Genomic DNA, 23,960 nt, shown 5'->3' with positions numbered 1-23,960 from the left:
CCCATATCTATCTGTTCCTGTACCTCTTTTAGAGTTGTGCCCTTTAGTTTATATTGCCTCTACTCGTTCTTCCGACCGAAATGGATCAGTACGCAATTTTCTGCGTTAAATTTAATCTGCCACTTGTCCGCTATGCCACCAGCCTGTCTATAACCTCTTGCAGATTATTACTCTCCTGCACACTGTTTACTACTCTTCCAAATTTTGTGTCATCTGCAAATTTTGAAGTTGTGCCCTGTACACCCAAGTCCAAATCATTAAAAAATATCAAGAAAAGCAGTGGTCCCAGCATTGACCCCTGGGGAACACCACTGTACAACTCCCTCCATTCCACAAAACAGCCGTTCTCCACGACACTCTCTTTCCTGTCCCTTAACTAATTCTGTATCCATGTTTCTACTGCCCCCTTTAATCCATGGGCCACAAACTTACTGATAAGCCTAAAATGCGGCACTTTATCAAACGCCTTTTGAAAGTCCATATACACTGCATCAACTGCATTGCTTTCATCTACCCTCGATGTTAACGCATCAAAATATTCCATCAGGTCAGTTAAACACGATTGGCCTTTAACAAATCCGTGCTGGCTTTTCCTAATCAATCCACATTCGTCCAAGTGACTGTTAATTCTGTCCCAGATTATCGTTTCGAAACGTTTCCCCACCACTGAGATTACCTGACTGGCCTCTTGTTGCTGGGTTCACCCTTGCACACTTTTTTGAAGAAGGGTGTAACATTTGCAATTCTCCAGTCCTCTGCACCACCCCCGTATCTTTGGATGTTTGGAAGATTATGGCCAGTACCTCCACAATTTCCCCTCTTACTTCCCTCAGCAACCGAGGATGCATCCCATCCGGATCGGGTGACTTATCGACTTCAAGTGCAGCTGGCCTTTCAAGTACCCGTTCTTTATCAATCTTTAACCCATTCAGTATCTCAACTATATCTTCCTATGCTGAGACTCTGGCAGCAACTTCACTCTTGGTAAAGACATATGCAAAGTATTCTCTTTGCCCCACTTAATTCCCCTTTCAGTTCCCCTCTGAACTTTCTATATTCTGCCTGGTGAATGAATCAAAAAACAAGTCAGGATTCCCGTCAGCCTGAAACAGAAAGTTATTCGTTCATTAATGGCGATTTGAACAACAATTCGTCTTTTTTTATAATTTAATGAGCATTGCGAAATTAATACAGTGAACTATTTTGGAGAAGTTAATTCCCTGTTCGGGAAAAGGACGCGTCTCCCACACTGAGAGCATTTGCAGACGGCAGCGATCTTCTGAGGGTTTCCGACAACAACGTGTGCGGCAGAGTTTCTGTAGTGTAGTGGTTATCACGGTCGCCTAACACGCGAAAGGTCCTCGGTTCGAAACCGAGCAGAAGCATTTTTGGGCCACCCCTTCTGCCTCCATGAGTCGATCTCCTTTCTGGTCCCGAATTCGAGTCGGGTTCTCACGAACCGTTTAATGTTTACATGCCTGTAGAAGACTTTTGGATTGCCTTTTATGTTGGCCGCCAGTCTCTTCTCATACCCACTCGATGCCCCTCTTATTTCCCCTTTCAGTTCCCCTCTCAACTTTCCATATTCTGCCTGGTGAATGAATTAAAAACAAGTTAAGATTTCCGTCAGCCTGCAACAGAAAGTTATTAGTTGAACTATGGCGCTTTGAACAATTATTCGTCTTTTTTCAGAGTTTAATCAGTATTGCGAAATTAATACAGCAAACTATTTTGGAGAAGTTAATTCCCTGAACGGGAAAGGGACCCATCTCCCACACTGAGAGCATTTGCAGACGGCAGCTATCTTCTGAGAGTTTCCTACAGCAATCCGTGTTACAGAGTTTTGTAGTGTAGTGGTTATCACGTTTGCTTAATCTGCGTAAGGCCTTCAGTTCGAAACCGGGTTAAAACATTTTTGGGCTGCCTCCATGAGTCGATCTCCTTTTTGGTCCCGAATCAGAGTCGGGTTCTCACGACCCGTTTAATTTTTACATGTCTGTGGAAGTATTTTGGATTCCCTTTTATGTTGGCCGCCAGTCTATTCTCATAACCTCTCTTTGCCCCTCATATTTCCCCTTCAAGTTCCCCTCTCAACTTTCAATATTCTGCCTGGTGAATGAATAAATAAAAAAGTTAGGATTTCGGTCAGCCTGAAACAGAAAGTTAGCAGTTGATCAATGGCGATTTGAACAACTATTCGTCTTTTTTCAGAGTTCAATGAGTATTGCGAAATTAATACAGTAAACTATTTTGTGGAACTTAATCCCCTGAACGGGAAAGGGACCCGTCTCCCACACTGAGAGCATTTGCAGACGGCAGCGATCTTCTGAAGGTTTCCTGGTTCACCGTGTGCCGCAGAGTTTCTGTAGTATCGTGGTTATCACGTTCGCAAAATACGCGAGCTGTCCCTGGTTCGAAACCGAGCAGGAGCATTTTTGGGCTGGCTCCATGAGTCGATCGCCTTTTTGGCCCCGAATCAGAGTCGGGTTCTTCCAACCCGTTTAATGTTCACATGCCTGTAGAAGACTTTGGGATTGCCTTTTATGAGGGTATCTCATACCCTCGATTTGCCCCTCTGATTTCCCCTTTCAATTCCCCTCTCAGCTTTCTATATTCTGCCTGGTGAATCAATCAAAAAACAAGTTAGGATTCCCGTCAGCCTGAAACAGAAAGTTATTCGTTCATTAATGGCGATTTGAAAAACTATTCGTCTTTTTTCATAGTTTAATGAGCATTGCGAAATTAATACAGTGAACTATTTTGTAGAAGTTAATCCCCTGAACGGGAAAGGGACCCGTCTCCCACACTGGGAGCGTTTGCAGACGGCAGCGATCTTCTGAGGGTTTCCTGGAACGATAACTGCAAAAGGATTTCTATAGTGTAGCGGTTATCACGTTTGCTTAACATGCAAAAGGTCCCCGGTTTGAAACCGGGCAGAAACATTTTTGGGCCACCCCCTTTGCCTCCCTGAGTCGATCTCCTTTCTGGTCCCGAATTCGAGTCGGGTTCTCACGACCCGTTTAATGTTTACATGCCTGTGGAAGACTTTGGGATTGCCTTTTATGTTGGCCGCCAGTCTATTCTCATACCCTCTCTTTGGCCCTCTGATTTCCCCTTTCAATTCATAGAAGTTTAGAATCATAGAAGTTTATGACATGGAAACAAGCCCTTCGGCCCAACATGTCCATGTCGCCCAGTTTATACTGCTGAGCTATTCCCAGTTACCTGCACTTGACCCATATCCCTCTATACCCATCTTACCCATGTCACTGTCCAAATGCTTTTTAAAAGACAAAATTGTACCCGCCTCTACTACTGCCTCTGGCAGCTCGTTCCAGACACTCACCACATTTTGAGTGAAAAAATTGCCCCTCTGGACATTTGTATCTCTCCCCTCTCACCTTAAATCTATGCCCCCTCGTTACAGACTCCCCTAAATTCCCCTCTGAACTTTCCATATTCGGCATGGTGAATGAATGAATAAAAAAAAGTTAGCATTTCTGTCAGCCTGCAACTGAAAATTATGAATGATTAATGGCGATTTGAACAACTATTCGTCTTTTTTCAGAGTTTAATGAGTATTGCGAAATTAATACAGGAAACGATTTTGTTGAAGTTGGTTCCCCAAACGGGAAAGTGACCCGTCTCCCATACTGAGAGCATTTGCAGACGGCAGCGATCTTCTGAGGCTTTCCTCGAAGCACATGTGCGGTAGAGTTTCTGTAGTGCAGTGGTTATCACGTTTGCTTACCACGCGAGAGGTCCTCGGTTCAAAACCGGGCAGGAGCATTTTTGGGCTGGCTCCATGAGTCGATCTCCTTTTTGGTCCCGAATCAGAGTCAGGTTCTTCCTACCCGTTTAATGTTTACATGCCTGTGGAAGAGATTTGGATTCCCTTTTATGTTGGCCGCCAGTCGATTCTCATCCTCTCTCTTTGGCCCTCTCATTTCCGCTTTCAGTTCTCCTCTGTCCTTTCTATATTCTGCCTGGTGAATGAATAAACAAAAGTTAGGATTTCCGTCAGCCTGAAACAGAAAGTTATTAGTTGATTAATGGCGATTTGAACAACTATTCGTCTTTTTTCAGAGTTTAATGAGTATTGCGAAATTAATACAGTTAGCAATTTTGTTAAAGTTATTTCCCGAAACGGGAAAGGGACCGGTCTCCCACACTGAGAGCATTTGCAGACGGCAGCTATCTTCTGAGGATTTCCTGGAAGCACATGTGCGGTAGAGTTTCTGTAGTGTAGTGGTTATCACGTTTGCTTACCACGCGAGAGGTCCTCGGTTCAAAACCGGGCAGGAGCATTTTTGGGCTGGCTGCATGAGTCGATCTCCTTTTTGGTCCCGAATCCAAGTCGGGTTCTTACGACCCGTTTAATCTTTACATGCCTGTGGAAGTCTTTGGGATTGCCTTTTATGTTGGCCGCCAGTCTATTCTCATACCCTCGCTTTGCCCCTCTGATTTCCCCTTTCAATTCTCCTCTGAACTTTCTATATTCTGCCTGGTGAATGAATGATTGAACAAAAAGTTAGGATTTCCGTCCGCCTGCAACAGAAAGTTATTAGTTGATTAATGGCGATTGAACAACTATTCGTCTTTTTTAAGAGTTTAATGAGTATTGCGAAATTAATACAGTAAACTATTTTGTAGAAGTTAATCCCCTGACCGGGAAAGGGACCCGTCTCCCACACTGAGAGCATTTACAGACGGCAGCTATCTTCTGAGGATTTCCGATAGCAACGTGGGCTTCAGAGTTTCTGTCGTGCAGTGTTTATCACGTGCATCTAACACGCGAAAGTTCTCTGGTTCGAAAACGGGCAGAAACATTTTTGGGCTGCCTCCATGAGTCGATCTCGTTTATGGTCCCGAATCAGAGTCCGGTTCTTACTACCCGTTTAATGTTTACATGCCTGTGGAAGAGATTTGGATTCCCTTTTATGTTGGCCGCCAGTCGATTCTCATCCTCTCTCTTTGGCCCTCTCATTTCCGCTTTCAGTTCTCCTCTGTCCTTTCTATATTCTGCCTGGTGAATGAATAAACAAAAGTTAGGATTTCCGTCAGCCTGAAACAGAAAGTTATTAGTTGATTAATGGCGATTTGAACAACTATTCGTCTTTTTTTACAGAGTTTAATGAGTATTGCGAAATTAATACAGCAAACTTTTTGGTCGAAGTTAATTCCCTGAACGGGAAAGGAACCGGTCTCCCACACTGAGAGCATTTGCAGACGGCAGCGATCTTCTGAGGGTTTCCTATAATGAACTGTACAGCAGAGTTTCTGTAGTGTAGTGGTTATCACGTTCGCCTCACACGCGAAAGGTCCCCGGTTCGAAACCGGGCAGAACCATTTTTGGGCCAACCCCTCCGCCTCCATGAGTCGATCTCCTTTCTGGTCCCGAATCAGAGTCGGGTTCTTCCGACCCGGTTAATGTTTGCATGCCTGTGGAAGACTTTTGGTTTCCCTTTTATGTTGGCCGTTCGTCTAATCTCATACTCTCTATTTGCCCCTCTTATTTCCCCTTTCAGTTCCACTCTAAACTTTCTATATTCTGCCTGGTGAATGAATTAAAAAAAGTTAGGATTTCCGTCAGCCTGAAACAGAAAGTTATTCGTTGATTAATGGCGATTTGAACAACTATTCGTCTTTTTCAGAGTTTAATGCGTTTTGCGAAATTAATACAGTAAACGATTTTGTCGAAGTTAATTCCCGAAACGGGAAAGGGACCCATCTCCCAAACTGAGAGCATTTGCAGGCGGCAGCTATCTTCTGAGGGTTTCTTGTAACAACGTGTGCAGCAGAGTTTCTGCAGTGTCGTGGTTATCACATTCGCTTCAAGTTATAACGTTCGCGAAAGGTCCCTCGTTTAAAACCGGGCAGAAACAGTTTTAGGCTGCCTCCATTTCTGCCTTCTTTTCTGGTCCAAATTAGAGTCGGGTTCTCACGACCCGTTTAATGTTTACATGCCTGTGGAAGACTTTGGGATTGCCTTTTATGTTGGCCGCCAGTCTATTCTCATACCCTCTCTTTGGCCCTCTGATTTCCCCTTTCAATTCATAGAAGTTTAGAATCATAGAAGTTTCCGACATGGAAAGAAGCCCTTCGGCCCAACATGTCCATGTCGCCCAGTTTATACTACTGAGCTAGTCCCAGTTGCCTGCACTTGGCCCATATCCCACTGTACCCATCTTACCCATGTAACTGTCCAAATGCTTTTTAAAAGAAAAAATTGTACCCGCCTCTACTGCTGCCTCTGGCAGTTAGTTCCATACACTCACCACACTTTGAGTGAAAAAATTGCCCCTCTGGACCATTTGTATCTCTCCCCTCTCACCTTAAATCTATGCCCCCTCGTTATAGACACCCCTAAATTCCCCTCTGAACTTTCTATATTATGCCTGGTGAATGAATGAATAAAAAAAAAGTTAGCATTTCCGTCAGCCGACAACAGAAAGTTATTAGTTGGTTAATGGCGATTTGAACAACTATTCGTCTTTTTCAGAGTTTAATGAGTATTGCGAAATTAATACAGCAAAAGGATTTTGCAGAAGTTAATTCCCTGAACGGGAAAGGGACCCGTCTCCCACACTGAGAGCATTTGCAGACGGCAGCGATCTTCTGAGGCTTTCCTCAAAACACAGCTGCAGCAGAGTTTCTATAGTTTAGTGGTTATCACGTTTGCCTCACACGCGAAAAGTCCCCGGTTCGAAACCGCGCAGGAGCATTTTTGGGCTGGCTCCATGAGTCGATCTCCTTTTTGGCCCCGAATCAGAGTCGGGTTCTTCCTCCCCGTTTAATGTTTACATGCCTGTGGAAGACTTTGGGATTGCCTTTTATGTTGGCCGCCAGTCTATTCTCATACCCTCGCTTTGCCCCTCTGATTTCCCCTTTCAATTCCCCTCTGAACTTTCCATATTCTGCCTGGTGAATGAATGATTGAAAAAAAAGTTAGGATTTCCGTCCGCCTGCAACAGAAAGTTATTCGTTGATTAATGGTGATTTGAACAACTATTCGTATTTTTTCAGAGTTTAATGCGTATTGCGAAATTAATGCAGTAAACTATTTTGTAGAAGTTAATCCCCTGAACGGGAAAGGGACCCGTCTCCCACACTGAGAGCATTTGCAGACGGCAGCGATCTTCTGAGGGTTTCCTATAACAATGTGAGCAGTAGAGTTTCTGTAGTGTAGTGGTTATCACATTTGTTTAACACGCAAAAGGTCCGCGCTTCGAAATGAGGCAATTACGTTTTGGAAACGTTACCCTCCAAAAATCAATAAGTCTGAAAAAAAGCAAGAATTCAGTCTGTGGTTGAATGTGAATAAAATAACACACTTCACAGAACCGATATATTTTCCATTCTCTGTTTCGTTCAACACAAACTCAAACACTACACATATACAGACAATGTTTCACACTCACTCACGTTTCCAGCACTGACGGTGCAGAAAGTCCCTCTCAAAGCTGCGCATTGCGAATAATTTCAGCTGATTTGTGAGAGATCATTAAAGGCTCCTGAAGTGCAGCTTCGGTTAATAACCACAGTTCTTGACAGCATTGCGGTCGCGGCAACAAACATCAGTTTTTCGATGTTTGATGTTCCCCAGCTCCCGGATTGATTGAGGCCACGACAGAAACAACATTAAGCCCCTCTTTCGGCCCCGCTCTCTCCGATCACAAGTTGCTGGCGGGAAGCTGCAATTCCCGCTACAGACAGCGCATTACTGCCCATCCCTGGGAAAGAAGACACCACCGAAGCTTTGACAACACATCGCAGGCATCGTCTGTCCCGGAGCTGTTGCTCCGCAACAAAGGCAGAACTTACCAGCTGTTTCAAAATTTATAGCTTGAACACTGGACCCTGATATCACTACCCGCTTTAAAAGTTTAATGCTTTAACGACTGAGCTACCCAGGCTCGCTCGTCGTTAAGTTCCCATCTTAAATATTCATAAGAGGACTCTGAATCATCCCTCTAAGACGTCGAACGGGGGTGAGGGTCCCTGTTATAAAATTCTCAGTCACGTGTTGAGGGGTATCCTTGATTTTATTGAACATGATCTAAGAAACATGGACAGTGAACTCGTGAGTTTAAAATCCTTCTTGTTTGTGCCAAATGTCTTGTCATTCGTTGGCACGAATTAAAATAACACTTTACCCAGTGGCCCAAAAGCTGAACTTGTCCCACACGGGAGCTGGAAAAGGCCTCTCGACCTTTCAGCGTATTAACATCTGTGAGCTGAATAATTTCACCCGTTACACAGTGAAACCAGGCAGCATATTTCCCTTCCAAATTTTCCCCACACGAAATTTGCAACGGATGGATATCCGCTTAACGAAAAGAATAATCGTATGTTTGGTTCCTTCGATTTAAAGATCTCATCCCGGCCCCTTTGCCATGACAGCTGACGCTGATATCCCCCTCTACCTCGAAAACAACGAAACTCGCATCTGCTCAAGCAAGACGGAAGGCCAGAGGAACCCAAGTGCCCACATGGGAACATTAAGAAGTCGATGCGTCATGGAACTTACCAGTTGTACTTTGAACTCCAGTCAAAATGCCCGGATTGAAAGGTTTGATTGTTGAAGGTGAAACTTGAACTCACAACCTGAGCACTTCCAGAACCCATACTGCTTACATAAATACCGAAGTATCAGTGCTTTTCTCAAACAGCTTGATTTTCAGCCTCTCAATGATCGCTTCGGGATCTTTGTCAAAGAGAAGCCGCCAATCAAGAGGCGGTTCGTCAAATATCCGCAATGACCTTTAAAAGCCGTGGAATCGAAACAAAACCCCAAAAGATAAGAACTTTTATTTGTATTATTATTAACTGAAGGACATTTTTTCATGGTACCTCAAGGAGGATTGAGGCAAAGTGGGTCCTGAAACTCAGAAACTCTCTCTGGGCTGTCCGTGACTGAAGCGATGGACGTTATTTCATCTGAAAACTGAGGCACGGAAATTTCTCGTGGAGAAGTGTGACAGAAGATTGCGGTTGGTTAGTGGCAGTTGCGGGGGAGATCTGGAGGAGAGGGAGAAAAGTCAAAGTCACAGCTGTGACTGCTCAAGTGCTCTGCTTATCTGTAATATTTTAAAAAGTAGTGTACAGTACAGGGCAGTGTCCTAGGCCCAATGGTCTTCAGCTGCTTCATCAATGACCTTCCCTCCATCCTAAGGACATAAATGGGGATGTTCGCTGATGATTACACAGTGTTCAGTTCCATTCACAACCCCTCAGATAAAGAAGCAGTCCGTGCCCGCATGCAGCAAGACCTGGACAACATCCAGGCTTGGGCTGATAAGTGGCAAGTAACATTCGCGCCAGACAAATGCCAGGCAATGGCTGTCTCCAACAAGAGAGAATCTAACCATGTCCCCTTGACATTCAACGGCATTACCATCGCCGAATCCCCAACCATCAACATCCTTGGGGTCACAATTGACCAGAAACTTAACTGGACCAGCCACATAAATACTGTGGCTACAAGAGCAGGTCAGACGCTGGGTATTCTGCAGCGAGTGACTCACCTCCTGACTCCCCTAAGCCTTTCCACCATCGAAAAGGCGCTAGTGAGAAGTGTGATGGAATACTCTCCACTTGCCTGGATGAGTGCTCGACACCATCCAGAACAAAGCAGCCCGCTTGATTGGCACCCCATCCACCACCCTAAACATTCACTCCCTCCACCACCGGCGCACTGTGGCTGCAGTGTGTACCATCCACAGGATGCACTGCAGCAACTCGCCAAGGTTTCTTCGACAGCACCTCCCAAACCCACGAACTCTACCAGCTCGCAGGACAAGGGCAGCAGGCACATGGGAACAATACCACCGGCACATTCCCCTCCAAGTCACACACCATCCCGACTTGGAAATATAGGAACATAGGACAAAGGAACAGGAGTAGGCCATTCAGCCCCTCGTGTCTGCTCCGCCATTTGATAAGACCATGGCTGATCTGTTATCTCGCTCCATATATCTGACTTTGGACCATATCCCTTAATACCTTCAGTTGCTAAAAAGCTATCGATCGCTCCTTTAAATTTAGCAATTGAGCTCGTATCAATTGCCGTTTGCGGAAGAGAGTTCCAAATTTCTACCGCCCTTTGTGTGTAGAAATGTTTTCGAATCTCGCTCATGAAAGGTCTGGCTCTAATTTTTAGACTGCGCCCCCTACTCCTAGAATCCCCAACCAGCGGATATAATTTCTCTCTCTCCACCCTATCCGTTCCCCTTAATATCTTATAAACTTCGATCAGATCACCCCTTAACCTTCGAAACTCAAGAGAATGCAACCCCAATTTGTGTGATCTCTCCTCGTAACTTAACCCTTGAAGTCCGGGTATCATTCTAGTAAACCTACGCTGCACTCCCTCCAAAGCCAATATGTCCTTCCGAAGGTGCGGTGCCCAGAACTGCTCACTGTACTCCAGGTGCGGTCTAACCAGAGTTTTGTATAGCTGCAGCATAGCTTCTGCCCCCTTGTACTCTAGTCCTCTCGATATAAAGGCGAGCATTCCATTAGCCTTATTGACTATTTTCTGCACCTGTTCATGACACTTCAATGAACTATGTAACTGAACCCCTAAGTCCCTTTGGACATCCACTGTTTTTAACATTTTCCCATTTTGAAAGTACCCTGTTCTATCCTTTTTTGATCCAAAGTGGATGACCTCACATTTGTCTGCATTGAATTCCATTTGCCACAATTTTGCCCATTCACCTAATCTATCAATCTCCCTTTGTAATTTATGTTTTCATCGACATTATATCGCCGTTCCTTCATCGTCGATGGGTCAAATTCCTGGAACTCACTACCGAACAGCACTGTGGGAGAACCTTCACCACACGGACTGCAGCGGTTCAACAAGACGGCTCACCACCACCTTCTCAAGGGCAATTTGCGATAGGCAATAAATGCCGGCCTCGCCACCGACGGTCACATCCCATGAACGAATAAGAAAAAACCTCAACCAAACAAACAGATCTTTTGGATGGGTTCACTAATTAAGAATCGGATTTAATTGCTGTGTTTGGGCACACGGCCCCACACTGCTGAACTCACAGCCCCTTCCATCAGCACTCGCTTTCTTTCACACACCGACTGGATTTCAACATGTTGCTGTTCCATCTGAAATTCATCAACGGCCTCTGTGACAAAATATCGAGTGAATCCTAATGCTTGGCATCCTGGCAATTCCCCACGCTGCATGCAGTGACAAAATCTGTTCTTCCACCGAAGTTTTCTGCTGACTGGGTATTTTCAACATTCTCGATTTGGGTGCATGGGCAGGTCACATTGTATGGTCCGACTTTCTTGTCCTCAGAGTCCAGGGCTTTGCATTCAAAAAAAGAAAATGAAAGCGCTTTTATTCTGACTCAGCTCAGACGAAAGATCATCGAACTGAAACATTAACTCTGTTTCTGTATCGAAAGATTCTGTCTGACCTGCTGACGATTTCCAGCATCGACTGTTATTATTTCAGATTGGCAACTTAGCCAGTATTTTCATTTTGAATAAAAGGACTTTCGGAGTGTTACTCTTGTGATGCGATGGCGGAGATGTTAAGGCAACGGATTATTAATCTATTGTGTTTCGCACGCGTGGGTTCGAATCCATACTCGTCGTGATTGTGTTCAAGTCTTGTTTTTCTCATTCACTCCATCCAGAAGGTGTGGATGTGAGTCCCGTGCTTCCCGAAACGGCAGACCGAGCTTTTTGGGTTGTTTGCTGCAATCAGCAACAGTTCCTTCCACGAAGGTGCAGAGATTGGGAGATCGCGACGCATCAAACGGACAGCGGTGTCCTGGTGAAAATAGTTGATCTTGTGATCAGCGGAAGAGAAACTAATCGACCACAATTGTGATTTATATCCCGGATCATTCCGTGTCTGTGTCTGTTTAAAAGGGATGTGCCGTAAGTCCCGGATTATTCCGTGTTTGTGTCTATTTAAAAGGGATGTGCTCCAATTCCCGGATCATTCCGTGCCTGTGTCACCCGATTTTCTTGATACCTTTTTCCTTCTGAACTGAAATGACGAGCCTCTCTCGAGAAGAAGATTCACCGCCTGCGTCGGGCAACTGGTAGGAAAATTAACAAAACTGATGAGACCAAGTTCATTCTGCTGGGCTTCCATTCCAATCTCCGCAGTCTATCCCCCATTCAGTCCCACCCCCGCCTGTACATTATAATCTGCGATATTGGTAAGGGAATGGAGATGACGAATATCACGTTAATAATTTTCTTGGTTCCTCAACACTGAATAGCATCAATTGTAATGATTCAGGAGGTAATCATAGAATCACAGAAGCTTACAGCACAGAAGGAGGCCATTCCGCCGTGGTACCTGTGCTGGATCTTTCGAAGAACTGTCCAATTAGACCCACACCCCAGATTTTTCCCTGCAAATTAGTTCTCTTCATGTACATGTCCAATTGCCTTTTGAATGATCCTGTGGAATCTGCTTCCACCACCCTTTCAGGGAGTGAGTTCCTGATCTTAACAAACCCTCCGTGTGAAAAAAATTCTCCTCAATTCCGCTCTCGTTCTTTTCCCAATTATTTTAAATCTATGATCTCTGTTTACCGACCCACTTGCCGGAGGAAACAGTTTCTCCCTACTTGTACTTTCAAAACCCCTCATTATTTTGAATATCTCTATTAGGTCTCCGGTTAACCATCTCTGCTGTAAGGAGAATAATCCCAGCTTCTCCAATCTCTCCAAATAACTGAAGTCCCTCATCCCTGGTATCATCCAGGCCAACCTGCTCTGGATCCTCTTCAATGCCTTTTCATCCTAAAGTGTGGTGCCCAGAACCCTACAATATACTCCAGCTGAGGCCTAAACACAAATTTGTAAGGATTAGTATGACTTCCTTTTTTTTGTATTCAATGCCCCTATTTGCAAAGCAAAGTATCCTTTATGATTTGTAAACCGCCTTATCAACTTGCCCTGATTTCAAAACATGCACGCCCAGGTCCCTTTACTATTGCATCCCACCCCACGCCACCCCACACACCCACCCCCATAAATTGTTCCATTTAGATTATACTGCCTCTCCATGTTCGTCTTCCAAAAGTGCATCACTTCACACTGATCTGCATTAAATCTGTCACGTGACTGCCCATTTCACCATTCTGTCCATGTCCTCCTGAAGTCTGCTACTATCTTCCTCACTATTTACTACTTTGTCAAGTTTTGTAACATCCGCAAACTTCGAAATTGTACTCCCTATTCCCACATCCCAGTCATTTATACGTAACTAGAAAAGCAATAGTCCTAATACCGAACCCCGGGGGATCCCACTGCATGTTTCCCTCCAGTCAGAAAAACATCCGTTCACCACTACTCTCTGTCTCCTATCCCTCAGCCAATTACGTGCCCGCATTATCACTGGTCCTTTAACCCCACGTGCTTCTAGTTTTCGAATAAATCTGTCATGTGTTAATTTCTAAAATGTGACCTGAAAATAACTGTAACCCCGTTATCTTATTCTTAAGCAATGAGAATACAGATATTAAGACCGAGTGATAGATCAGGCTCATTCTCATTACCCGCAGGTGACGGGACCTGAGGAGGGGGAATCCCATCTGGGTTTATATTTTCCGAAAACAGAGACGGAAAATCGCAAAGATCATCCCGTCGAAATACAACATTTGACTGAAGATCCGACAGCCATATCCTATCCAGACCTGGCCGTTCAAGGAAGCCTGATAAGTCCATTAGGGGAAAACACAGAGAGAGAAGAAATGCAGACAGAGATAGAGAGAAGCACGCAAAGAAAATATAGTATAAATCTCCACATTCGGTGATCAAACTGAATTTAAGGTGCAACTTAAATTCAATCCCATATCGTGAAATCTTATAGGTAAACATTTGGCTGGATTATCTCTTTATCTCTGAGAGAAGCACTGCCTGGTAATTACAGCTCTTATTTATTTGAGCATTTTGCACCATGATTGTCAGTTGGTTTCGAAAGCACAGTGAATTTCAAAGTCTATGCCTTAACTTATTCGCTCGTTAACCCACAGGTACCGCGCGGCTGCTAAAGCAGGCTGCACAGGAGCTTTGCAGACTGCATATTCAAGACATATATCACACGCTACACGTGCAACCTGCAGCTGTGTGTACATTAGCGGTTCAGTGGTGGAACCCTCGTCTGCCGTTGGGAAACCAGGGGTTTGGTTCCAGGCCAATGCAGCATTCTTTACCTTTTCATTCTGCGCACATGAGATCGACTGAATTGGGATAAATTCACGTGCCGGCTTCAATCTGTAAAACTTCTTAAAAGATTATATTCATTTCGTCTACGTGTGTTACGTGGACAAACACTCTGCATTCTGTCCTCTGGTGCTCAAACATGCTCTGCTGGAGTTCAGTCAAGCCTGCCTTCTGCACCGCTGAAAAGTTGTGAGAAACCAATTGGTGACTTTGGATTAAAAATGGGGACACAACGGGGCTCATCCGGTTTGAACCAGTGAAACTCCCTGAGCAAAAATCAGACCCAAAGGCAACGGAGATGTTCAGCCAGGGTAAAATTCCGCTCCCATATACCCGATCCGCCATCCTTTCAGAACGCTGTGTCCATCCAATCTCTCTTTCTTGTACCAAATACGATGTCGAGCAATATCAGGTTCTACACCAATTATTTCAAATCAACAATATTAGAGTGTCTTTATCAAAATCGTTTTGAATGTACGACTTGCAATATCAAGCAACAATTTGCAGAATCAACTGCGCTGAATATTGTCGACTGTCTCGATATCGTCACAACGCACACTCGACCATCAGTCAACTTTCCTCAAATTGCTGCTTTCGTTCACTATGAGAGCGAAGAGACCTAAGTGGACATTTGCAGATAGTAGATGTACCAGCATTGGTGGTTCAGTGGTAGAATTCTCGCCTCCCATGCGAGGGACTCGGGTTCGATTCCCGGTCAATGCAGGGTCGTTTTGCATTCTGCACCAATGAGCAACTTGGGAACTGGAGTCGGCCATTTTGCACCTCGAGACTGTTCCGCAATTCAATGAGATTATGGCTGTTCTGTGACCTCCCTCCATAAAACCGCCTGAGCATCATATACCTCAATACCTTTGGTTCAAAAAAACCTATCAATCTCAGGTTTAAAATTAACAATTCAGCTCGCATCAACTGCTGTTTGCGAAAGAGAGTTCCAAACTTCTACCTCCCTTTGCTTGTGGAAGTGTTTCCCAACTTCATTCCTGAAATTGCTGACTCTAATGTTGAAGCGATGTCCCCTCGTCCCAGGCACCCAATGAGCAGAAATAGTTTATTTCGAACTACCACAACAATTCCCCTTAATATCTTGAAAACTTCGATAAAATCAGCCCTTAACCTACCAAATTCCAGGGTAAACAACCCTAGTTTGTGTAATCTCTCGTTGGAATTTAACCCTTGGAGTCCAGGTATCATTGTAGTAAATCAACACTGCACTCCCTCCACCGTCAATATATCCTTCCTCAGGTGCGGTGCCCAGAACTGAACACAGTACTCCAGGTGTTGTCAAACCAGAGCTTTGATTAGCTGTAGCATAATGTCTATTCTCTAGTATTCTATGCCTCTAAATATAAAGGCCAGCATTACATTAACCTTTTTGATTATTTTCTGCACCTGTCCATGACATTCTAATGACTATGTAGCTGGACCCCTGAGTCCCTTTGGACATCCACAGTTTCGAGCATTTCATCATTTAGAAAGTATTCAGAAATATCCTCCTCAGGTCCAAAGTGGATAACCTCACACTGGACTAAATTGAAATCCATTTGTCAGTTTTGCCCATTCATTTATTATATTAATGTCTCTGTAATATTGTTCTTCCATCTGCACTGCGTACAATGCTGCCCATCTTGGTGTTATCGGCTAACTTGGATATGTGGCGTTCTATCCTGTCATCTAATGTCAATGAGGCCGCCTGAAGGTAAATTCACATCGAGCTTCAATCTCCTCATCAGCTTGAGACATTTATTTACTTCACATGCGTTTCGCCTTGGAAAGTTCCGCACTCTCTCCTCTGGATCTTAGAAATGCTCTCGAGATAATTCAATTCGACCAACAGCAACACTGAAAAGGTATCAGAAGCCAATTGGTGACTTTTCACAAAAAGCCTTGTGGTTGTCAGGTTCGTCGTGGATTCGAACCCGGGACCGTTCGTATCATTAATCAATATAATCCCCCAAGTGAGAATCATACCCCGAGAAAAACAAACCACTGGCTGCAGTACAGCCAGGATAAATGTCCGCTGCCTCCCACAGCCGAGCAGCCAACTTTCAGACCGTTTCTGTCCATCCCATCTCGTTTTCAATTCTGGTGTACAGCAATATCAACTTGTGCACTTACTATTTTCAGTCACTAATATTAGACTCCCTTTACCAAATGGTTTTGACTGTACGACCTGTATTATCAAGTAAGACGTTTCAGAATTAGTTGCTCTTAAACTACCATGCTTGGTAGGATACTGAGAGGTGTAGATCAACACAGGGACGTTTGAATTGCATGTCCACAGATCGCTGAAGGTAGATGGACAGGTCGATAAGGTGGTTAAAAGGCATACCGGATACTTTCCTTAATTAGCCGAGGCATAGACTGTAATAGCAGTGAGGTTTCGCTAGAACTGTATATAACATTAGTTAGGCCACAACTTGAGTACTGCGTGCAGTTGTGGTCATCACATTACAGGAAAGGTGTGATTGCACTGGAGACTCCTGACTCCCCGAAACCTTTCTAACATCGACAAGGCATAAGTCAGGAGTGTGATGGAATGCTCTCCACTTGCCTGGATGTGTGCAGCTCCAACAACACTCAGGAGGCTCGACACAACGCAGGAAAAAGCAGCCCACTTGATTGGCACATCATCCACCACCTTAAACATTCACTCCCTCCACCACCAGCGCACCGTGGCTGCAGTGTGTTCCATCCAGAAGATGCACAACCCAAACCCGCGACCTCTACCACCTGGAAGGACAAGGGCAGAAGGCACATATGAACACCGCAACCTGCACGCCCCCTCCAAGTCACACACCATCGTTACTTGGAAATATATCGCCGTTCCTTCATCGTCACTGGGTCAAAATCCTGGAAATCCCTACATTGCAGCACCGTGGGAGAACCTTCACCACACGGACTGCAGCGGTTCAAGAAGACGGATCACCTCCATCTTCTCAAGGGCAATTAGGATTGGGCAATAAGTGCTGGCCTTTCCACCGACGCTGACATCCCATGAATGATTAAAACAATGTTAGGATTTCCTTCAGTCTGAAACAGAATGTTGCTGGTTGATTAATGACGATTAGAACGAGTATTCGTCTTTTTTACAGAGTTTAATGAGTTTTGCGAAATTAATACAATAAACTATTTTGTAAAACTTAATTCCCTGAACGGGAATCTGACCCGGCTCTCGCACTGAGAGCATTTGTAGACGGCAGCTATCATCTGAGTTATGCCAATATGCATTTACACAGTGAACTTTTCGTCGTGCAGTAATTATCACGCACGCCGAACACACTCAATAACTCCGGTTCGAAACCGAGCGGAAACATTTTGAAAACGTTATCCACCAACAATTAGTGAATATAAATGAAGCAAGAATTCACTCTGTAGTTAAATATGAAAAAAACACAACACCTCATAGAACCGCTGCACAGTTCTGCACAAACTCAAGCATCACAGAGTTACCGACAGTGTCTCTCCCTCACTCCCGTTTCCTGCCCTAACGGTGCAGAAAGCCCCTCTCAAAGCTGCACATTGCGACTGTTTTCAGTTGATTTGTGAGAGATCATTAAAGAATCCTGCAGCGCTGCGTCGGTTAATAACTGCAGTTCTAAACAGCACTGCATCCATCAGTTTTTCGATGTTCGATGTTCCCCAGCTCCCGGATTGAATGAAGCCACGACAGCAACAACATTCAGGCCGCCTGTCCGGCCCCGCTCTCTCCAATCACACGTTGCTGGCGGAAAGAAGCGAATGCCGCCGAAGAAAGCGCATTTCTGTCCATCCCTGGGAAACAGGATACCACCGAAGCTTTGACAGCACATCGCAGGCCTCGTCTGTCCCGCAGTTGTTGCTCCGCTGCAAAGACAGAACTTGCCAGCTGTTTCAAAATTTACAGCCTGAACCAGATTTTGAACCTTCAGATCATTATCGGTTTTTAAAGTCCGCTGTTCTCCCGATTGAGCTACCCGGACTCGCGATTAGAAAAGTTTCCATTATGCAGATTCCTGTGCTCGGAATTATCCCTCGTTGACGTTGAACCATGATGAGGATCCCTTTTTGAAAATTCTCAGTGACGTGTTGAGGGGATTCCTTGTTTCTGTTGAACATGATGTAAGAAACGTGGAGAGCGAACTCGTGAGTTTACAATTCTGTTTGTTTGTGCCAAATGTCTTGTCAATCGTTAGCACCAATTAAAATAACACTTTACCCAGTGGCTCAAAAGCTAAACTTGTCCCACACGGGAGTTGGAAATAACCTCTCGACCTTTCAGCGTATTAACATCTGTAAACTGAATAGTTTCACCCGTTACACAGTGACACCAGGCAGCAGATTTCCCTTCCAAATTTTCCTCACACGAAACTTCCAATCGACGAATATCCACTCAACGAAAAGAAGATTTGTGTGTTTGGTTCTTTCGATTTAAGGACTTCGTGTCGGCCGCTTTGCCATATCAGCTGTCGCTGATCGCCCCCTCTTCCCTTATAAACAAGTAAACTCGCACCTGCTATTGCAAGACGGTCGGCCAGAGGAACTCAAGTACCCACAAGTGCCGACATCGGAACACGAAGAAGTAGATGCGTTATGGAACATGCCAGTTGCACCTTGAACTCCGGTCAAAATGCTCGGATTGGAAGGTTTGTCTATCCAAGGTACGACTCGAATTCATAACCTGGGTATTTCTAGAGTCCTCTAATTACCGCAGGCTGACCGATTGCACCACAACCTTATACACCCGGAAACGCTACTCACTGTGATATCTAATTTGATGCTAGCGACAAACGTGGCGATACGGCTTCCTATACCTTCACCTACGTTATTTATACATACTGTCAAAAGCTAATGCCCCAGCACTGATCACATCCTGCCAATTTGAGTACATACCTTATTATTCTGGCTCTCTGTCTCCCACCTTCTAACCAACTCCGAACCCATTTCATTTGGTTGCCTTAAATTCTACGCACTCTCATTGTTGTTCACAGCTTCTTATGTGGTACCTTATCGAATGCATCTGGAAGTGAATATTATATAACACCCAAGGAAACTCCATTATCTACCACGTTAGTTACACCTTCAAAAAGTTCAACTAGTTTTGTTAGACTTGACTTACCCTTTACAAATCCATGCTGGCTCTCGCTGATGACTTCATATTTATCCAAGTGTTCAGTCATTATTTCCCTAATAACAGATACTGGTAACTCCCCCACAACAGACTTCAGACTAATGGGTCGTTAATTTCTAACTTTATCTCTCCTACCCATCCTAAATAATGGAGTGAGAGTGACAATGTTTCAATCAAAGGAACAATTCCTGAATCAAGATTCTTTTGAACGATCATGACTAAAACATGTACAATTTCCTCGCCTATTCCTCTTAGTCCCCTGGGATGGTAACCATCAGGTCCTGGAGATTTGTCTATCTTTCGTCTCATTATTTTCTCCATTACCATTATTTTACTTATACGAATCCCCTTGATTTATTTTCAGTTTTCCTCGTGTCTCTGGTATGTTAGCTCCATCCATTTCTGTGAAGACCGATGAAAAGTAAATGTTTAGCAACTCTGGCATTTCCTGATTTTCAATTACAATATCAACTCCATCTGTCTTTAAGGGGCCCACATTACTCTTAGTCACCCTTCTTTCTCTTAATATACGTGTAAAAACCTTGATTGTTGTCAATATTTTCCCTCACAAGTTTATCTCCTTTTCCCTTTTTGGACCTCTTACGATTTTTTTAGTTTCGGCACCATAATAAACAACACTTCGCTGTAAAGTTTGGGTCAATAGTTGTCCAATGTCAGAGCGAGAATTGTCTGAACCCCTAATTTATTTAATGTAACAAACACAAGCACACATAATCATCCGTGTATCAACGCACTGAGGGATACACAAAGTTGAACAGAGAGAAATGCAAGCGAAATTGGGATGCACAGGTAAACGGACAAGCGAAATAGACAAAGATAAAACGGTCTGAACCCCAAACAAACAGTAACGTGTCGCTGATAGATATTAGTGAGAGGAGGTGGGGGATTAATGGTATCAAGTGGCGCTGTGGCTTAGTTGGTTAAAGCATCTGTCTTGTAAATAGGAGATCCTGGGTTCAACTCCCAGCAGTGCCTTCCGTAATTCATTCTTTTCACCTAATTTGTGGAATTAAACGACAAAATAAGAGTGTGGAATTTGTATTTGTTCAAGTTTCAGGAGGAAACGGATATCAGAATGACTGATCAAAAACGCCCTTTCATTGTACAGACAGACCTCTCGTAGAATGTGTCCGCAACAAAAGCAGAATTTACCAGCTGTTTCAAAATTTAGACCTTGAACACTGGACCCTGATATCACTACCCGCTTTAAATGTTTGATGCTTTAACGAGTGATCTCCCCAGGCTCGCTAATCGTTTAGTTCCCATCTTAAATATTCATAAGAGGACTCTGAATTATCCCTCGAAGACGTCGAACAGGGGTGATGGTCACTGTTGTAAAATTCTCAGTCACGTGTTGAGGGGTATCCTTGATTTTATTGAACATGATCTAAGAAACATGGACAGCGAACTCGTGAGCTAAAATTCTTCTTGTTTGTGCCAAATGTCTTGTCATTCGTTAGCTCCAATTAAAATAACACTTTACCCATTGGCCCAAAAGCTGAACTTGTCCCACACGGGAGTTGGAAAAGGCCTCTCGACCTTTCAGTCTATTAACATCTGTAAGCTGAATAATTTCACCCGTTTCACAGTGACACCAGGCAGCAGATTTCCCTTCCAAATTTTCCCCACACGAAACTTCCAACCGATGAATATCCGCTCAATGAAAAGAATAATCGTATGTTTGGTTCCTTCGATTTAAAGATCTCATCCCGGCCCCTTTGCCATGACAGCTGACGCTAAGATCCCCCTCTCCCTCGAAAACAACGAAACTCGCATCTGCTCAAGCAAGACGGAAGGCCAGAGGAACCCAAGTGCCCACATGGGAACACTAAGAAGTAGATGCATCATGGAACATACCAGTTGTACTTTGAACTCCGGTCAAAATGCCCGGAGTGAAATGTTGGATTGTTGAAGGTGAGACTGAAACTCACAACCTGAGCACTTCCAGAGCCCATACTGCTTTCACCAGTACCGAAATAACAGTGTTTCTGACAAACAGCTTGATTTTCGGCCTCTCAATGGTCGCTTCGGAATCTTAATCAAAGAGAAGCCGTCAATCAAGAGGCGCTTCGTCAAATATCCGCAATGATCTTTAAAAGCCGTGGAATCCGAACAAAACTCCAAAAGATAAGAACTTTCATTTATATTATTATTAACTGAAGGACATTTTTGCATGGTACTTCATGGAGGATTGAGGCAAAGTGGGACCTGAGACTCAGAAACTCTCTCTGGGTTGTCCGTGACTGAAGAGATGGACGTTATTTCATTTGAAAACTGAGGCACGGAACTTTCTCGTGGAGAAGTGAGACAGAAGATTGCAGTTGGTTAGTGGCAGTTGCGGGGGAGATCTAGAGGAGAGGGAGAAAAGTCAAAGTCACAGCTGCGACTGCTCAAGTGCTCTGCTTAGCTGTAATATTAAAAAGTAATGTACAGTACAGGGCAGTGTCCTAGGCCCAACCATCTTCAGCTGCTTCATCAATGACCTTCCCTCCATCATAAAGTCAGAAATGGGGATGTTCGCTGATGATTGCACGGTGTTCAGTTCCATTCGCAACCACTCAGATAAAGAAGCAGTCCGTGCCCGCATGCAGCAAGACCTGGACAACATCCAGGCTTGGGCTGATGAGTGCCAAGTAACATTCGCGCCAGAAAAGTGTCAGGCAATGGCTGTCTCCAACAAGAAAGAGTCTCACCATGTCCACTTGACATTCAACGGCATTACCATCGCCGAATCCCCAACCATCAACATCCTTGGGGTCACATTGACCAGAAACTTAACTGGACCAGCCACATAAATACAGTGGCTGCAAGAGCAGGTCAGACGCTGGATATTCTCCTGACTCCCCAAAACATTTCCACCATCTACAAGGCACTAGTGAGGAGTGTGATGGAATATTCTCTACTTGCCTGGATGAGTGCAGCTCCAACAACACTCAAGAAGCTCGACAACACCCAGAACAAAGCAGCCCGCTTGATTGGCACCCCATCCACCACCCTAAACATTCACTCCCTTCACCACCGGCGCACAGTGGTTGCAGTGTGTACCATCCATAGGATGCACTGCAGCAACTCGCCAAGGCTTCTTCGACAGCACCTCCCAAACCCACGATCTCTACCAGCTAGCAGGACAAGGACAGCAGGCAGATGGGAACAATACCACCTGCACGTTCACCTCCAAGTCGTTGGTTCAAAATCCTGGAACTCACGACCGAACAGCAGTTTGGGAGAACCTTCACCACACGGACTGCATCTGTTCGAGAAGGCGGCTCACCACCATCTTTTCAAGGGCAATTAGTGATAGGCAATAAATGCCAGCCTCGCCAGCGACGCCCACATCCCATGAACGAATAAAAATACCCTCAACCAAAGAAACAGACCTTTTGGATGGGTTCACTAATTGGGAATCGGATTTAACTGCTGTGTTTGGGCACACGGTTCCACACTGCTGAACTCCCAGCCCCTTCCATCAGCACTCGCTTTCTTTCACACACCGACTGGATTTCAACATGTTGCTGTTCCATCTGAAATTCATCAACGGTCTCTCTGCCAAAATATCGAGTGAATCCTAATGCTTGGTATCCTGGCAATTCCCCACGCTCACCATTAGTCTTTGGTCCTTCCAGCATGCTGCATGCAGTGAAAAAATCTGTTCTTCCACCGAAGTTTTCTGCTGACTGGATATTTTCAACATTCTCGATTTGGGTGCATGGGCAGGTCATATTGTATGGTCAGACTTTCTTGTCCTCAGAATCCAGGACTTTGCATTCAAAAAAAGAAAATAAAAGCGCTTTTATTCTGACTCAGCTCAGACGAAAGGTCATCGACCTGAAACATTAACTCTACTTCTATATCTAAAGATTCTGTCTGAAATGCTGACGATTTCCAGCATCGACTGTTATTATTTCAGATTGGCAACATAGCCAGTATTTTCATTTTGAATAAAAGGGCTTTCCAGTTTCTGCTTATGTGACGCGGTGGCCGAGCGGTTAAGTCAATCGATTGTTAATGTATTTTGCTCTGCACGCGTGGGTTCGAATCCCATCCTCGTCGGTATTGTGTTGAAGTCTTGTTCCTCTCATTCACTCCATCCAGAAGGTGTGGCTGTTCGTCCCAAGCTTCTCGAAACGGCAGACGGAGGTTTTTGCGTTGTTTGCTGCAATCAGCAACAGTTCCTTCCACGAAGGTGTTGAGATTGTGAGATCGCGACGTATCAAACGTACAGCGGTGTCCTGGTAAAAAGAGTCGATCTTATGGTCAACGTCAGAGAAACTAATCGACCATAATTGTGATTTATATCCTGGATCATTCCGTGTCTGTGTCTGTTCAAAAGGGATGTGCTGCAAGTCCCGGATCATTCCGTGTCTGTGTCTGTTGAAAAGGGATGTGCTGTAAGTCCCGGATCATTCCGTGTCTGTGTCTGTTTAAAAGGGATGCGCTGTAAGTCCCGGATCATTCCGTGTCTGTGTCTGTTTAAAAGGATTTGCGGTAAGTCCTGGATCATTCCGTGTCTGTGTCTGTTTAAAAGGGATGTGCTGTAAGTCCTGTATCATTCCGTGTCTGTGTCTGTTTAAAAGGGATGTGCTGTCAGTCC

General features: G+C 44.5%; 7 non-coding genes across 7 annotated transcripts; all 7 read left to right on the top strand.

Moving 5' to 3' along the window:
* Positions 1-1,312: 1,312 nt before the first annotated feature.
* trnav-aac (transfer RNA valine (anticodon AAC)) lies at positions 1,313-1,385 on the top strand. Its single transcript has one exon. It is a non-coding gene; the product is annotated as a tRNA-Val (tRNA).
* Positions 1,386-2,869: 1,484 nt separating this feature from the next.
* Positions 2,870-2,942, top strand: trnav-aac (transfer RNA valine (anticodon AAC)). The gene has a single exon. It is a non-coding gene; the product is annotated as a tRNA-Val (tRNA).
* A 774-nt stretch (positions 2,943-3,716) lies between these two features.
* Positions 3,717-3,789, top strand: trnag-acc (transfer RNA glycine (anticodon ACC)). Its single transcript has one exon. It is a non-coding gene; the product is annotated as a tRNA-Gly (tRNA).
* A 445-nt stretch (positions 3,790-4,234) lies between these two features.
* On the top strand, positions 4,235-4,307 carry trnag-acc (transfer RNA glycine (anticodon ACC)). The gene has a single exon. It is a non-coding gene; the product is annotated as a tRNA-Gly (tRNA).
* A 969-nt stretch (positions 4,308-5,276) lies between these two features.
* trnav-cac (transfer RNA valine (anticodon CAC)) lies at positions 5,277-5,349 on the top strand. The gene has a single exon. It is a non-coding gene; the product is annotated as a tRNA-Val (tRNA).
* Positions 5,350-14,872: 9,523 nt separating this feature from the next.
* On the top strand, positions 14,873-14,943 carry trnag-ccc (transfer RNA glycine (anticodon CCC)). The gene has a single exon. It is a non-coding gene; the product is annotated as a tRNA-Gly (tRNA).
* Positions 14,944-20,270: 5,327 nt separating this feature from the next.
* On the top strand, positions 20,271-20,344 carry trnat-ugu (transfer RNA threonine (anticodon UGU)). Its single transcript has one exon. It is a non-coding gene; the product is annotated as a tRNA-Thr (tRNA).
* Positions 20,345-23,960: the final 3,616 nt, after the last annotated feature.

This window comes from Heptranchias perlo, chromosome 20 (genome assembly GCF_035084215.1).
Source record: "Heptranchias perlo isolate sHepPer1 chromosome 20, sHepPer1.hap1, whole genome shotgun sequence".
NCBI lineage: Eukaryota > Metazoa > Chordata > Chondrichthyes > Hexanchiformes > Hexanchidae > Heptranchias > Heptranchias perlo.
Note: the sequence above shows the minus strand (reverse complement) of the source record. Positions and strands in the feature narration are given on the sequence as shown.